General features: G+C 41.0%; 1 pseudogene across 1 annotated transcript in view; it reads right to left on the minus strand.

Annotated features, from left to right (window-relative positions):
- LOC144654482 (uncharacterized) overlaps positions 1 to 8,692 on the minus strand; it is a 48,464-nt pseudogene extending 39,772 nt beyond the window's left edge. Inside the window, exons 1-3 of the transcript XR_013570909.1 lie at positions 7,843 to 8,692; positions 2,821 to 7,135; positions 1,215 to 2,708 (exon numbers count right to left, since the gene is read on the minus strand). The product of XR_013570909.1 is annotated as an uncharacterized LOC144654482 (transcript). The remainder of the gene's footprint in view (positions 1 to 1,214; positions 2,709 to 2,820; positions 7,136 to 7,842) is intronic.
- Between the last annotated feature and the right edge of the window lie 5,526 nt (positions 8,693 to 14,218).

The raw sequence follows: 14,218 nt of genomic DNA on the forward strand, positions 1-14,218 counted from the left end.
TCATCAGTAAACAAATTATGTCAAAGGTTTGTTAGAAGGATTTGATTACTTTTGTTCAAAATCAATGACTAGCAAACTTTCCTGTCACGTGTTTCATTCATCAAGCTTCAGTTCTCGTGTTAGATCAAACAGTCTCCATCTGAAAAAAAAAAAAAACGAATAAGAACAAAAAATTAATTGTTCTTGTACAGAGTCAACTGTGATCTTCCAGAGAAACGTGTTTACTATTAAAACGATAACTATTAAAAATAAAAATTTATCTTACATTTATAACCAATACCCACAGTAAGATTAGAAAGCTTATCTACTTTATTTGGTTTTGTCTATATCCGGTGACATTCGCGAATAAATACTACGATTCTTCCATAGTGTAATTTAAGGTGGCTCAGAAGCGATACTGTTACTGTCCAAACATTGGCCTCAAACGAAACCCTAATCACTGGTGACTAGTTATCACCATTTTTGACATAAAAGGTTGCCATAACAAACAAAATAAACTATCAAAACACCCATTTAAGTGCTTCAAACTCAAAAACGAGTTCCATGGCCCCCATTTTTACTATTATTTTCTAAAGACCAAAACAGAAGACCAGTACTGAATAGGTTAAATTAGGAGGTCACCCTAGAATAAAAACGGTTTAGGTTCTAAGAGGTGATCTCGCAAACTCTACCTTCTTAATTGATTGTTTCTCTTCATTGACTCACTGTCTCCTCTTGCTGTGGTTGGTTCAACTTGACTATAAAATCAAATGGGGGAGTGCTTACCATGGAAGAAATTTTGGATTTAAAAAAGGCGGGATTATATTGGCGTGGGACTTTTCATTTTCAATGTTTTTGTTATCACATCTGCACATAAAACTTTCACATTAATGGTTCAGCATAACGATATAAAACACAAAACAAGTTCAGCAGTCGTAACCCACCCTTCTAAACTACGCGTAACATTGTTCCCTTTAAACTTTCCGTACTTTGCAATCGCTAACAAATTTACATACACTTTCATTTACCCTGCCGCGGGAGGCACCAAATTTCCTTCGCGACTAGCGATGAACCCTCGAAAACGTGACAAGATCGTGCTTTAGCGAATTCGCCGCACATACATCCCAGAGAAAAAAAACCTCTCGTACAAAGGGTAACGTTAATTAGACTCTAACGCAAGGTGTCCGGGGAATAGATTATTAAGACATAATTTCGTCATAATTCAGTATACTCACTGGTTGGCCGGTGGAGAGCTAGTAACTGTACTCGGTGAGAAGCAACACTAAACAAAAGCTGTCAGCAGTTTTTGGGTGTTCTTCACCAAACAGCTTCATTCGGATATTAAGTGCAAGCTTGGCTGACTCGAGGGCGGAGATGTAGTCTCCCAGTGCATATTGCGTTTCCCCTACTGAATGGTAGCTGTCAGCGGTCTTTGAATGTTCCTCGCCAAACATTTTCCGTCTGATCTCAAGCGCACGCTTGGCCGACTCGAGACCGTAAACGTAGTCGCCCAGTGATTGTTGTGTTGCCCCTACTAAATGATAGCTGTCAGCGGTCTCTGAATGATCTTCACCAAACAATTCCTGTCTTATATCAAGCGCACGCTTGGCTGACTCGAGAGCGGATATGTAGTCGCCCAGTGAATGTTGTGTGTTCCCTACTGAATGGTAGCTGTCAGCGGTATCTGAATTTTTTTCACCAAGCAGTTTCCGTCTGATATCAAGTGCAAGCTTCTTGGACTCGAGAGCGGAGATGTAGTCGCCCAGTGATTGTTGTGTTGCCCCTACTAAATGATAGCTGTCAGCGGTCTCTGAATGATCTTCACCAAACAATTCCTGTCTTATATCAAGCGCACGCTTGGCTGACTCGAGAGCAGAGACGTAGTCACCCAGTGAATGTTGTGTAACCCCTACTGAATGGTAGCTGTCAGCGGTCTCTGGATTCTCTTCACCAAACAATGTCCGCCTGATATCAAGTGCAAGCTTCTTAGACTCGAGAGCGGAGGTGTAGTCGCACAGTGAATGTTGTGTAACCCCTACTGAATGGTAGCTGTCAGCGGACTGTGAATGTTGTTCGCCAAACATTTTCCGTCTGATATCAAGCGCACGCTTCAATGACTCGAGAGCGGAGGCGTAGTCGCCCAGTGAATGTTGTGTAACTCCTACTGAATGGTAGCTGTCAGCGGTCTGTGAATGTTGTTCGCCAAACAATTTCCGCCTGATATCAAGTGCAAGCTTCTTAGACTCGAGAGCAGAGGTGTAGTCGCACAGTGAATGTTGTGTACTCCCTACCGAATCGTAGCTGTCAGCGGTCTGTGGGTGATCTTCACCAAACAATTTCCGTCTGATATCAAGTGTACGCTTGCTGACTCGAGAGCAGAGACGTAGTCACCCAGTGAATGTTGTGTAACCCCTACCGAATCGTAGCTGTCAGCGGTCTGTGGGTGATCTTCACCAAACAATTTCCGTCTGATATCAAGTGTACGCTTGCTGACTCGAGAGCAGAGAGTAGTCACCCAGTGAATGTTGTGTAACCCCTACCGAATCGTAGCTGTCAGCGGTCTGTGGGTGATCTTCACCAAACAATTTCCTCTGATACAAGTGTACCTTGCTACCGGGGAGAGAAGTCACCCAGTGAATGTTGTGTAACTCCTACTGAATGGTAGCTGTCAGCGGTCTCTGGATTCTCTTCACCAAACAACCGTCTGATTCAAGCGCACGCTTGTGTGACTCGAGAGCGGAGGTGTAGTCGCACAGTGAATGTTGTGTAACCGCACTGTGGTGCTTTAGCGGTATGCTCTTCACCAAACAACTTCCGTCTATATCAAGTGCAAGCCGGGACGAGAGGAGGCGTAGTCGCCCAGTGAATGTTGTGTAACCCCTACTTCATGGTAGCTGTCAGCGGTTTGAATGTTCGCCACACCGCCTGATATCAAGGGCAAGCTTGCTGACTCGAAAGCGGAGGTGTAGTCGCACAGTGAATGTTGTGTAACCCCTACTGAATGGTAGCTGTCAGCGGACTGTGAATGTTGTTCGCCAAACATTTTCCGTCTGATATCAAGCGCACGCTTCAATGACTCGAGAGCGGAGGCGTAGTCGCCCAGTGAATGTTGTGTAACTCCTACTGAATGGTAGCTGTCAGCGGTTTGAATGTTGTTCGCCAAACAATTTCCGCCTGATATCAAGTGCAAGCTTCTTAGACTCGAGAGCGGAGGTGTAGTCGCACAGTGAATGTTGTGTAACCCCTACTGAATGGTAGCTGTCAGCGGTCTGTGAATGTTGTTCGCCAAACAATTTCCGCCTGATATCAAGGGCAAGCTTGCTGACTCGAAAGCGGAGGTGTAGTCGCACAGTGAATGTTGTGTAACCCCTACTGAATGGTAGCTGTCAGCGGACTGTGAATGTTGTTCGCCAAACATTTTCCGTCTGATATCAAGCGCACGCTTCAATGACTCGAGAGCGGAGGCGTAGTCGCCCAGTGAATGTTGTGTAACTCCTACTGAATGGTAGCTGTCAGCGGTCTGTGAATGTTGTTCGCCAAACAATTTCCGCCTGATATCAAGTGCAAGCTTCTTGACTCGAGAGCGGAGGTGTAGTCGCACAGTGAATGTTGTGTAACCCCTACCGAATCGTAGCTGTCAGCGGTCTGTGGGTGATCTTCACCAAACAATTTCCGTCTGATATCAAGTGTACGCTTGGCTGACTCGAGAGCAGAGACGTAGTCACCCAGTGAATTTGTGTAACCCCTACTTCATGGTAGCTGTCAGCGGTCTGTGGATGATCTTCACCAAACAATTTCCATTTGATATTAAGTGCAAGCTTCTTAGACTCGAGAGCAGAGGTGTAGTCGCCCGGTGAATGTTGTGTAATCCCTACTGAATGGTAGCTGTCAGCGGTCTGTGAATGATCTTCACCAAACAACTTCCGTCTGATGTCAAGTGCAAGCTTTTTGGACTCGAGTGAGGAGGTGTAGTCGCCCAGTGAATGTTGTGTAACCCCTACTGAATGGTAGCTGTCAGCGGTCTCTGAATGATCTTCACCAAACAACTTCCGTCTGATCTCAAGCGCACGCTTGGCTGACTCGAGAGCGGATATGTAGTCGCCCAGTGAATGTTGTGTAACCGCTACTGTATGGTAGCTGTTCGCGGTTTGTGAATGCTCTTCACCAAACAACTTCCGTCTGATATCAAGTGCAAGCTTCTGGGACTCGAGAGCGGAGGTGTAGTCGCCCAGTGAATGTTGTGTAACCCCTACTTCGTGGTAACTGTCAGCGGTTTGTGAATGCTCTTCACCAAACATTTTCCGTTTGATATCAAGCACACGCTTGGCTGACTCGAGAGCGGAGGTGTAGTCGCCCAGTGAATGTTGTGTAACCCCTACTGAATGGTAGCTGTCAGCGATCTCTGCATGCTCTTCACCAAATAATTTCCGTCTGATATCAAGTGCATGTTTGAATGACTTGATAGCGGAGATGTAGTCGCCCAGGGAATGTTGTGTAACCCCTACTGAATGGTAGCTGTCAGCGGTCTCTGGATTATCTTCACCAAACAATGTCCGCCTGATATCAAGTGCAAGCTTCTTAGACTCGAGAGCGGAGGTGTAGTCGCACAGTGAATGTTGTGTAACCCCTACTGAATGGTAGCTGTCAGCGGTCTCTGGATTATCTTCACCAAACAATGTCCGCCTGATATCAAGTGCAAGCTTCTTAGACTCGAGAGCGGAGGTGTAGTCGCCCGGTGAATGTTGTGTAATCCCTACTGAATGGTAGCTGTCGGCGGTCTGTGAATGATCTTCACCAAACAATTTCCGTCTGATATCAAGGGCAAGCTTGGCTGACTCTAGAGCGGAGTTGAAGTCGCCCAATGTATATTGTGTAATCCCTACTGTATGGTAGCTGTCAGCGGTCTGTGAATGCTCATCACCAAACAATTTCCGTCTGATATCAAGCGCACGCTTCTTTGACTCGAGAGCTTCTGAGTAGTTGCCTCTGTTGTGTTGTATGACGCCAAGGTCGAAACAGTTCTGCGCTAGTGCCTCCTCGTGTTGCTTTGGTATTCCGGCGATGTTTTCTTTTCCTTTCATGCTTTGCTGCAGTGCTTTTTGATGAAAGCTGATTCTTTCTTCTGTAAGCGTTATGGCGTCCACCTCGTATTTGCTAAATGAATTTAGCACACGAACGGCATTGCGATAAAAATTGAACCAGCCAGGTTTACTTGTTTGGATTGCTGAGTCAGAGTCTTTTAGTATGCTGAGCACTAAGTTGCCAAAAAACTGATTGGTGGCACTGGTAGAGAAGTTCATTACTGCTTTGCTGACAAGACAGATAACTTCAATTTCAAGTGGCTGGTTTATCAAAGGATTGGCTTTCCAAGTTTCCGGTGTGCTCTGTTCACCACCTTTCTTTGTTGTCGCCTCTGTCGTAGGGACCACTAGTAAACACGTGTCATTCGCATCTCTGCATTCCTTTGCAGCTTTCATATAGAACTTGGATGAACTCACTGTGTCATTTTTGCTTTGATAATAAGTAGCGAAAATTTGAAAAATAATAAGCCTAAAAATTTTGTGTTCGGAAGTGGTGTTCATAGAAGAGAGGGCGTCTTGTAAAATTTTCATTCCATCCTCCGTCTTTCCGATAACAAGCTGACAGATGCCAAAGTAGCACAAGTTTTTTCCTTTTTCTCCATCACAGTCGGAAGAAGTAGACACTTGAAGCTCTTTCGATTCAGAAAGCAGCTTCTTCGTTTTTCCACTTACGCCCCAGGTCACCTCAGGAAACGCTCTGGAATTGAGAAGTCGCCTGTAAAAAACATTTTTCCCAGACTGATTAGCTACTTTTAAGGCTGAGTCGAGAATCTGGTCAATCTTGGCTCCTTCACTCCAGTAAAGTGAGTCAAGAAAAAGTTCTGCTTTCGTCAAAATATCGAAAGTTCTGTCTGCTGTCTTTGAATCTAAACAGCCGTCAATTAGACTTTGAACAATTTCTTTTTCGTGTTCATAGAACTTAATGAATGCCGACATGGAACGCCCAGTGAGGAAATTCTCATTCAGTTTCTCGAATTGTTCAATATAAAATGCATAATAGCGAGACGTTGAAACAAGAACCATTTCTTTCATGTCAGTTTCTCCCTTTTCTTTTGCAAACGACTGAATTAGTTTATGCATAGAGAATTTATCAGAAATTGAACAACAGTCGATAAGAGATTTCCTCTGAAGTCTTCGCAATACTTTCTCTGCTTCGGTTGTTCTTGTTATCCCCAAAACGGCTGCGGCAACCTTGAAATCAAACTGCGCGGGAAGAATACACAGGGCAACCAAGGAGTTTTGTTCTTTAGTAGAGAGTCTTTGGAAAGATGAGTCAAATAAGGTTTTCAATCTCAGATTGCTCGGGTAATCTGGGTCGTCTAACATTTCCACAACGTTTTCTGAACACTCCATGAACTCATTGAGATATTGACTGCATCGAGCGAAATCTTCAGAAATGGAGGAACACAATAACTTTATGGCTAAAGGCACCTGCCCGCAGATTTGCGAAACTTTTGTTAAGTCAGAAGTGCTCGCTTCCGGAAGCAGTTCTCGAGCCAAGGCCTGAGATGACAGACTATCTAACTGTCTAATTCTGACAGCCATGTGTCCCTGCAAATGTAGATTCAAGAAGGACAAAGACTCCCTTGTGGTTAGAAGGAAGTTGACCTTGTCATTGCGATTGAGAAGATCGCCAATCAAATTGACAACCTCTTCCTTTACGTTTGGCATGCCACATTCAAACAGGTCATCAGCATTGTCGAGGATTATAACACAGCGATCTGATAGTCTGTCAAAAATTAAACCAAGCTCATCATCAGTTGATAAACGCTGTAATTTATCAGTTTCAAGTGTCTCAGACTGTCGGAAAAGGCTAAGAAATTTTGATGTTAAATCGCTTTTTGACTTCAGCCCACGTAATGAGAGAAAGTAGACGGGCAGGTCACGTGCTTGAAGATGATGTCCCACGGCGATTGCAATGGACGTTTTTCCGAACCCTGGCGATCCCCAGACTGAGACAAGTCGGGTTGATCCGGAAGTCATGTGACCAACAATTTCGTCACATTCGGTCTCCCGGCCAGTGAAGTGGGGGACCTTTGGAGGAAGATTTGATCTTGGTAGAAATGTTTTAGATCCTAGCAAAAAATTAAAGTAGCTCCCGTTAATAAAACTTTTCTGTTCAACCAATACTTTATACCATACAAATAATACTTAACATATATTTATCTTTCTAACCCGGTTGTTTGAAGCGAATAATCGTTTATCTGGGATTAACAGCAAACAATTTCTTACTCTTTTGTTTAAAGATGAATTTCCCAGTCAACCTTTTTTATGAAGAGCAAAACAAATTTTGACAAGGAAACGTTGTTGATTTTTTTTATGAAGCAATTCAAAGTTGTCGTTAAACGTGGACTTGCAAAATCCTATTTAAATAACTGTGACAATCTTCTGTTCAGAGATTATTTATACAAAGTTATGTTTATTGGGCAATTTCTTCTCCATCACGTAGACGGTTGAGACATTGTAAAGTTTGTCTGACAGTTACACCACCAGAAATTCCTTCTTTTACTCATAAGTCGAGAAATGTAAAACGAAACGAGCGGGAAAAAGTTTCGCACAAAAATGGAAACAAGGCGTAAGGAATTCGCGCGGCTGTTTTTCAGTCCCACTGATCGCTAAGAGAAAGAAGGGACGGAATGTTATATCTCTTACAACTGTAGAACGGGCCAAAAGATGAACAGTTCCATGCGGTTCTATGTATGTATAAAGCACGTGATAAATGTCTTTAACCTTTGACTACCTAGTTTATTTCTTGAAAAAAAATTCGAGTTTACAGTTTTACCTGATCGTTCAGTCTTCAGTTCTTCAATCTTTTGGTTGATCTCGGCAATTTTCTGAGTTATCATTTCTTGGTTAGCTGCAGCTGTATTTTCGATTGTCTTCCTGAGTTCTAAATTGTCTTCTTGTCGTTTCTGTTTCGACTGAGCGATATCTGACCTAACACCCTTTATTTCATCCTTCACATCAGTTAGTTCATCCTTTACATCTTCCTTGAGGAATATTCTTTCTGTCTGAAGCTCCTTTTTAATGTCATCTTCTAGCTGACAAACTCTTTGCGTAGGAAAGTCCGACTCAGTCAAACTTCCGACGGCATCAATGGGGTCAGTGGTGACGCCAAGAGCTTTGATGGCGTCTTTGGTACGTTGAATGTATTGATCAAATGTCTTTTTGTCAATCTCGGAGCTGGATGAGTGACAAAAAACATTTCTTAGAAGTCGCAGTTGATCAATGGCCAAGGCAAACGTTTCAGCACTATTTCTGCTCAGGCTGATCACAGAAGAATGAAACGTTCCATGAGGTAATCCCCAGGGCTTCACGAACAAATCACTGAGTGTCATGTGATGACCTGAACTGTCTGGTAAAGCGAAGGACCGTGCGTATATAGTGGCCTGAAAAAAGGCAGTACAATCCCATTCATCATAAGAGAGGTGTGTGGGTACTTTGGTTTTGCCACCCTCTGTGGTGAGGAACATGTTCCGCACAGTAATGGAGTCATCCCAAGGTTGGTAACCAGGTAGATGAGCAAAGGTACTGTCCCACATGTGTTTGAAGCTTTGCCGTAAGGCTTTCGGGAACTCATTCAACAAACTGAAATAGTTCAACTGTTCGTTGGTAAAGGGCTGTAGAGCCATTGTTGATGATGATGAAATAATATTAGTGAAAAACTTGCGTTTATATCACCGGGATGATTTTACTTTCTCTGTTAAAAAAAAAACAGCAGCGAAGAGTTCAATACAACCTACACCAAACCTTTACCAGAAAATGTTTAGTTAGTGGCATGTGGTATTGATGACGATTGATTCTATTAAAAAGGGATGTCTATATATGTCTGTTGGTCAGTGTAATTTGATCATGGCATTTTCTACAAATAAGCGTCCAATAATGTAACAATCTCCCTATATCTGCCTTTGAATGTTAAATTTTTTCCCGTGGGAGATGCGTCATTAATGGTTTGTGCTCTCGGGCTTCGTAGCGCGAACTCTATTTTGACTATTTTTCACCACCAAAATAAAGTGTGTGATTCTCTTTAACATTAAAGTGTATATGACAGAATTTTTTTATTTGCCTGATCAAATCTACGTGGCATGCTGATGCAAACATTGTGCTCTAAGGCTTCAGAGCGCCAGTTCTATTCCTTTTTACCACCAGAATAAAGTGTCTGGATGATGATCTTTGCTCCATTTTCGCACTTAGGAAACTTCTTATGTGAATAAACAACTTCTTTTCCTGTAAGAGAAAGACCCTGGAAACGAGGTTCGAGAATAATTCGTTTCTGATTGACATGGCTAAATAAAGGAGCTTTCTGTCAGCACGTTTACCGTTTAATGCATAAGTTAATTGCGGTTTGATATCAGAATGGAGTGAGTGAGCGAGTGAGGAAACTAGAGACTACCAAAAAACCTCATTACCATTCGGTACAAATGGTAGATGTGGAATTGGACTATTCAATTGAGCCTAGAGAATTTTTTCCTGCTTTCACCAATGCAGTGAGACCTCTCAATGATGGGAACAGTCTGACTGCAATATAGCACGCTTTCATGGAGAGGCATCCTCCTTACAGTGACGGGGTTTCCAGTACCTCTGAGAAAGTGCGAATAAGTTTTTATAAAAGAAAATGTTAAAACGTTAGTGCATTAAAATTTTATTTCGATTTGTACATATTGACACTCAAGCCAGAAATATGCGCTGCACGTTTAAGTTTCCCTGCATGCACTAGTTGGTTAACGTTGCCAGGATTCATAAGTTGAAAGGAACTGACTCTGGATATGGTTATTTGCATAGTTGCTAAAGACATAAAGACATAAACGGCTCACTCCTAAAATTATATTCGCTGTCATATTCAACACCTACTTCTTACTTTGAACATCATAGTTGGAGTGACGTTGCTCTGAAAATGTCTGAAGTATTTCGAATCATAGGCAAAATTAAAGATCTTAACTACAAATGACTGATTCAACAGTTGTTCGTTGTCCGTCGGAAATATCTCTAGATTGAAGTTTTAGCTTCTTAAAGGGGTTTCCGTTAAGGAGTTTCAGTACACGTGGATTCGACACTCACAAAGTAACAAACTTAAAGGGTTGGTCTTGTTTGATCACTGTATCGATGTTGTTACTGTGGACTAGTAGATTTATGCAAACAAAGAGAAAATTTTTCTTCAAAAAGAGAACTTCAAATCAAGTACAATTTAACTGAATTGCTCAATATATTGAAACATATATGTCTTAAAATAACAATCAAAATAATTAAACAAAACAAAATAATCAAATCTTGTAATTCTAATATTAAACGGTAAACGTGTTGACAGAATGGTCCTTGAAACCTAAAGGCTGGTTCTCATATGATCGCCCCGATCGTCTCTGTCGCTTCCGTCGTTTGCAAAGTCTGAGGTGATTGGAGCAAGCAAACTTTTTGAAGCGACAGAAGCGACAGAGACGATCGGGACGATCATATGAGAACCAGGCTTAATTAAGCACAGGTCAATCAAAAAAAAAAATCTCTTACCTCGTTCCCAGGGTCTCTCTCTTCTAGGGAACGAGGTTGATTGTTAACAAAACAAATTTCTTTAAGCGAAAGAAGATCAAAGGTTACACTTGATTCAGGTGGTAAAAAAAATTCAAGCTACGAAGACTCATTCACGCAAGAAAACATTCAAAGGCAAATGAAGTGAGATTGTGGTATTACTCACGGCAGCTACATGCAGTGTGCAATGTGACATGTTCTAGGAAACGTTTCAGCCCACTGTGAAACACGACATCCACGCAGCACGATTTGTTTCGCGTGACGTCATCTCGTATAATAATAATAATAATCATTTGTATAGCGCCCTTTCCATACGTTCAAGGGCGCTTGACAATGTTAAAAAGTAAGATATAAATTAAATAAATTACAATTTACTTTGAGTTTAAAAAAAATAAAAATAAAATATGATCAATATAAAAAGGCCTCTCTAAGTCTTGATAATTTTAAAAAGTAAAATATTAATTAAGTAATTTACAATTTATTTTGGATTAAAAAATAAAATAATGTTAATATAAAAAGGCCTCTCTAAAAAGCAATGTTTTAAGTTCTTTTTTAAAAACGTCAAGTGATTCAGTAAGTTTAAGTTTCTACTATTTTAACAATAAGCCTGGTTCGTATAACGGATGTCACGCTTTAACATAATGCAATTCTTGTTAAACAACAACAAAAGGAAACATAAATGCTACTGGGTCCGTCTAAAAGCCTTAGGCTTTCTTGTTAGCTTAACAAGTGGCTAAACGATTTAAAGCTATTTTCTGTAGCTTCTTGTTTCAATTGTTACACTTTATTTGGTGGTGAAAAAATAGAATTGGCACTAAAAAGCCTGAGAGCACGAACCATCAATGACGCCAGTTCCATGGCAAAATTAAACATTCAAAGGCAAATGAAGTTAGATTGTTGCATTATACATTGGACGCCTTTTTTGGAAAAAAGGTTGGCACTTCATCGAATTACCATGGGATTGCTCGAAAAGCCTTTGTTGAATACTAAACGGTATCATAAATTACTATTTCTATAGCATTTTTATATTTTTAACATTATTTTTTTTAACTTGTAACACGAAAACATCAGCTGTGCTGTAATTTTTCTATCGGGTATAAATAAGTGCTGCTACTACTATTATTACTACTACTACTACTGCTACTACTATTGCCACTACTATTTTAACAATAGAGTGTTTCTGTCAAGGAACTATCGGCTGATAGGTGCCCCGCGGAAATTCGTTGTTCCTAAAACAAATATTAGCCCGAGAAGCGAAGCTTCGAGGGCAAATATGCTAGTTTTAAGAACATCAAATTTCCAAGGGGCAACTATCAGACCGATAGTTCCAAGACAGAAACACTCTATTGTCTTTATTGTTCACCACTAAATTTTCTTCCGCGCGCACATACAAAAACAAGCATCGTGAATAATTTTTACTTTTGGGGATAAAAAACTCAATTGAAACCCGCAATTTAACAAACGAAACAAAACCAGACGAGAAACCCACTAAATGCAGTGAATTTGGTTGGGTTTTTTTGTCTGCAGGCAGCTTGTTTACAAAAAACAGTCACGGGCGGGCACTATCGATCCGGGCATTTTTCACGGGAGGGCATTATGGGCTGATAGTGCCCTCCGGCGGACGGGCACTATCGCGTCACGTGATCAATTTAAACCAATCAGAATCGGAGAAAATTTAGTGGCGAACTATAATTTAACAATAGAGTGTTTCTGTCGAGGAACTATCGGCTGATAGTTGCCCCGCGGAAATTTGTTGTTCTTAAAACAAATATTAGCCCGAGAAGCGTAGCTTCGAGGGCTAATATGCTAGTTTTAAGAACATCAAATTTCCAAGGGGCAACTATCAGACCGATAGTTCCAAGACAGAAACACTCTATTGTCTTTATTGTTCACCACTAAATTTTCTTCCGCGCGCACATACAAAAACAAGCATCGTGAATTATTTTTACTTTTGGGGATAAAAAACTCAATTGAAACCCGAAATTTAACAAACGAAACAAAACCAGACGAGAAACCCACTAAATGCAGTGAATTTGGTTGGGTTTTTTTGTCTGCAGGCACGCTTGTTGACAAAAAAAGGCACGGGTGCGCTCGGGAGGGCACTATTTTAACAATAGAGTGTTTCTGTCGAGGAACTATTTAACAATTAGACGGCAAGCTCGAGGTTTCTATCGGCTGATAGTTGGCGAGGGGCGAAGCCCCGAGTCAACTATCAAAAGCCGGTAGAAACCGAGAGCGAGCCGTCTAATTGTGTTAGCATAACCCACTGACCGATCTATTAAACTCAGAATATCGCTAGAATTGGTTTATTGAAGGTTTTGATTGATAAAATTAAGCGAAAACTAAGCGCGCGCTCCGAGGGCCTTCTACGGATCAATAGTAGGCACCTGTGTAGCCAATCAGATTGCGCGATTACCAATAGTAGGTCAGTGTGGTTATGCTAACGGCTGATAGTTGCCCCGCGGAAATTTGATGTTCTTAAAACAAATATTAGCCCGAGAAGCGAAGCTTCGAGGGCAAATATGCTAGTTTTAAGAACATCAAATTTCCCAGGGGCAACTATCAGACCGATAGTTCCGAGACAGAAACACTCTATTGTCTTTATTGTTCACCACTAAATTTTCTTCCGCGCGCACATACAAAAACAAGCATCGTGAATTATTTTAATTTTGAGGATAAAAAAACTCAATTGAAAGCCGAAATTTGACAAACGAAACAAAACCAGACGAGAAACCCACTAAATGCAGTGAATTTGGTTGGGTTTTTTTGTCTGCAGGCAGCTTGTTTACAAAAAACAGTCACGGGCGGGCACTATCGATCCGGGCATTTTTTAAGATTTTTTCGAAAATAAATGAACGAATACGTGATAAGTGAGATGAATATAAAATATTTAATTTTACCTTGCACGCGTCATAAAATTGTGCTTCTTGCTGCGCTGTCTGTATTTGCTGTAGGTTTCTGATTACTCACTTTCTTTCTTAGGGATCATTATCCTTGCAGATCACCGATAGTTTGGCTTCACTGTTCCACTATTTGTCCGTCAGTTGACATGAATGCATAAGCGTAGCATTTTTTAAATAAAATTTTACCAGTATTTTGTGCAGCGATTTGTATGGTCAGGATTGTCATGAAACTTCCTGATACAAAACTTGAGGGGTCTGAGACTTATTTGCTAAAGTTTAGAAGAAATCTGTCGTCGGGTTTTAAATTTATGGACATTTTTGGTAAAAACTAGATTTTGAAAATATGTTCAAATCTCAAAAGTTTTTTTTCCAACTGAAAATCGAATGCCATTTTCCGTAAATTGGAACATTTTTCATTCAGGACGCAAAAATTCGAAGAAATCGGTGAAATCTTTCCTGCCAAAAAGCGCGATTCAAAAATGCAACCATCACGTAAATAAATAGGTTCGGGCCACCTTATAATTTCACATGTGAAATTATAAATTAACGTTAAAATTTCGCGCCAAAATTAAGGAGTAATTTGTCACCTATGAAACATTTTGAAATTTTGAGTCGTCTTTTCGAACCACTGAACACATAGGGCACTCGACTCGTGTAAAAAAACGGAATCCAACAACCGCCCACAATAAATCTTAGATATATTTTCGCTTGAATTTCATCTTAGCCAGCTATATT

Source organism: Oculina patagonica, chromosome 5, assembly GCF_052425735.1.
Source record: "Oculina patagonica isolate OP01 chromosome 5, crgOcupat, whole genome shotgun sequence".
Taxonomy (NCBI): domain Eukaryota; kingdom Metazoa; phylum Cnidaria; class Anthozoa; order Scleractinia; family Oculinidae; genus Oculina; species Oculina patagonica.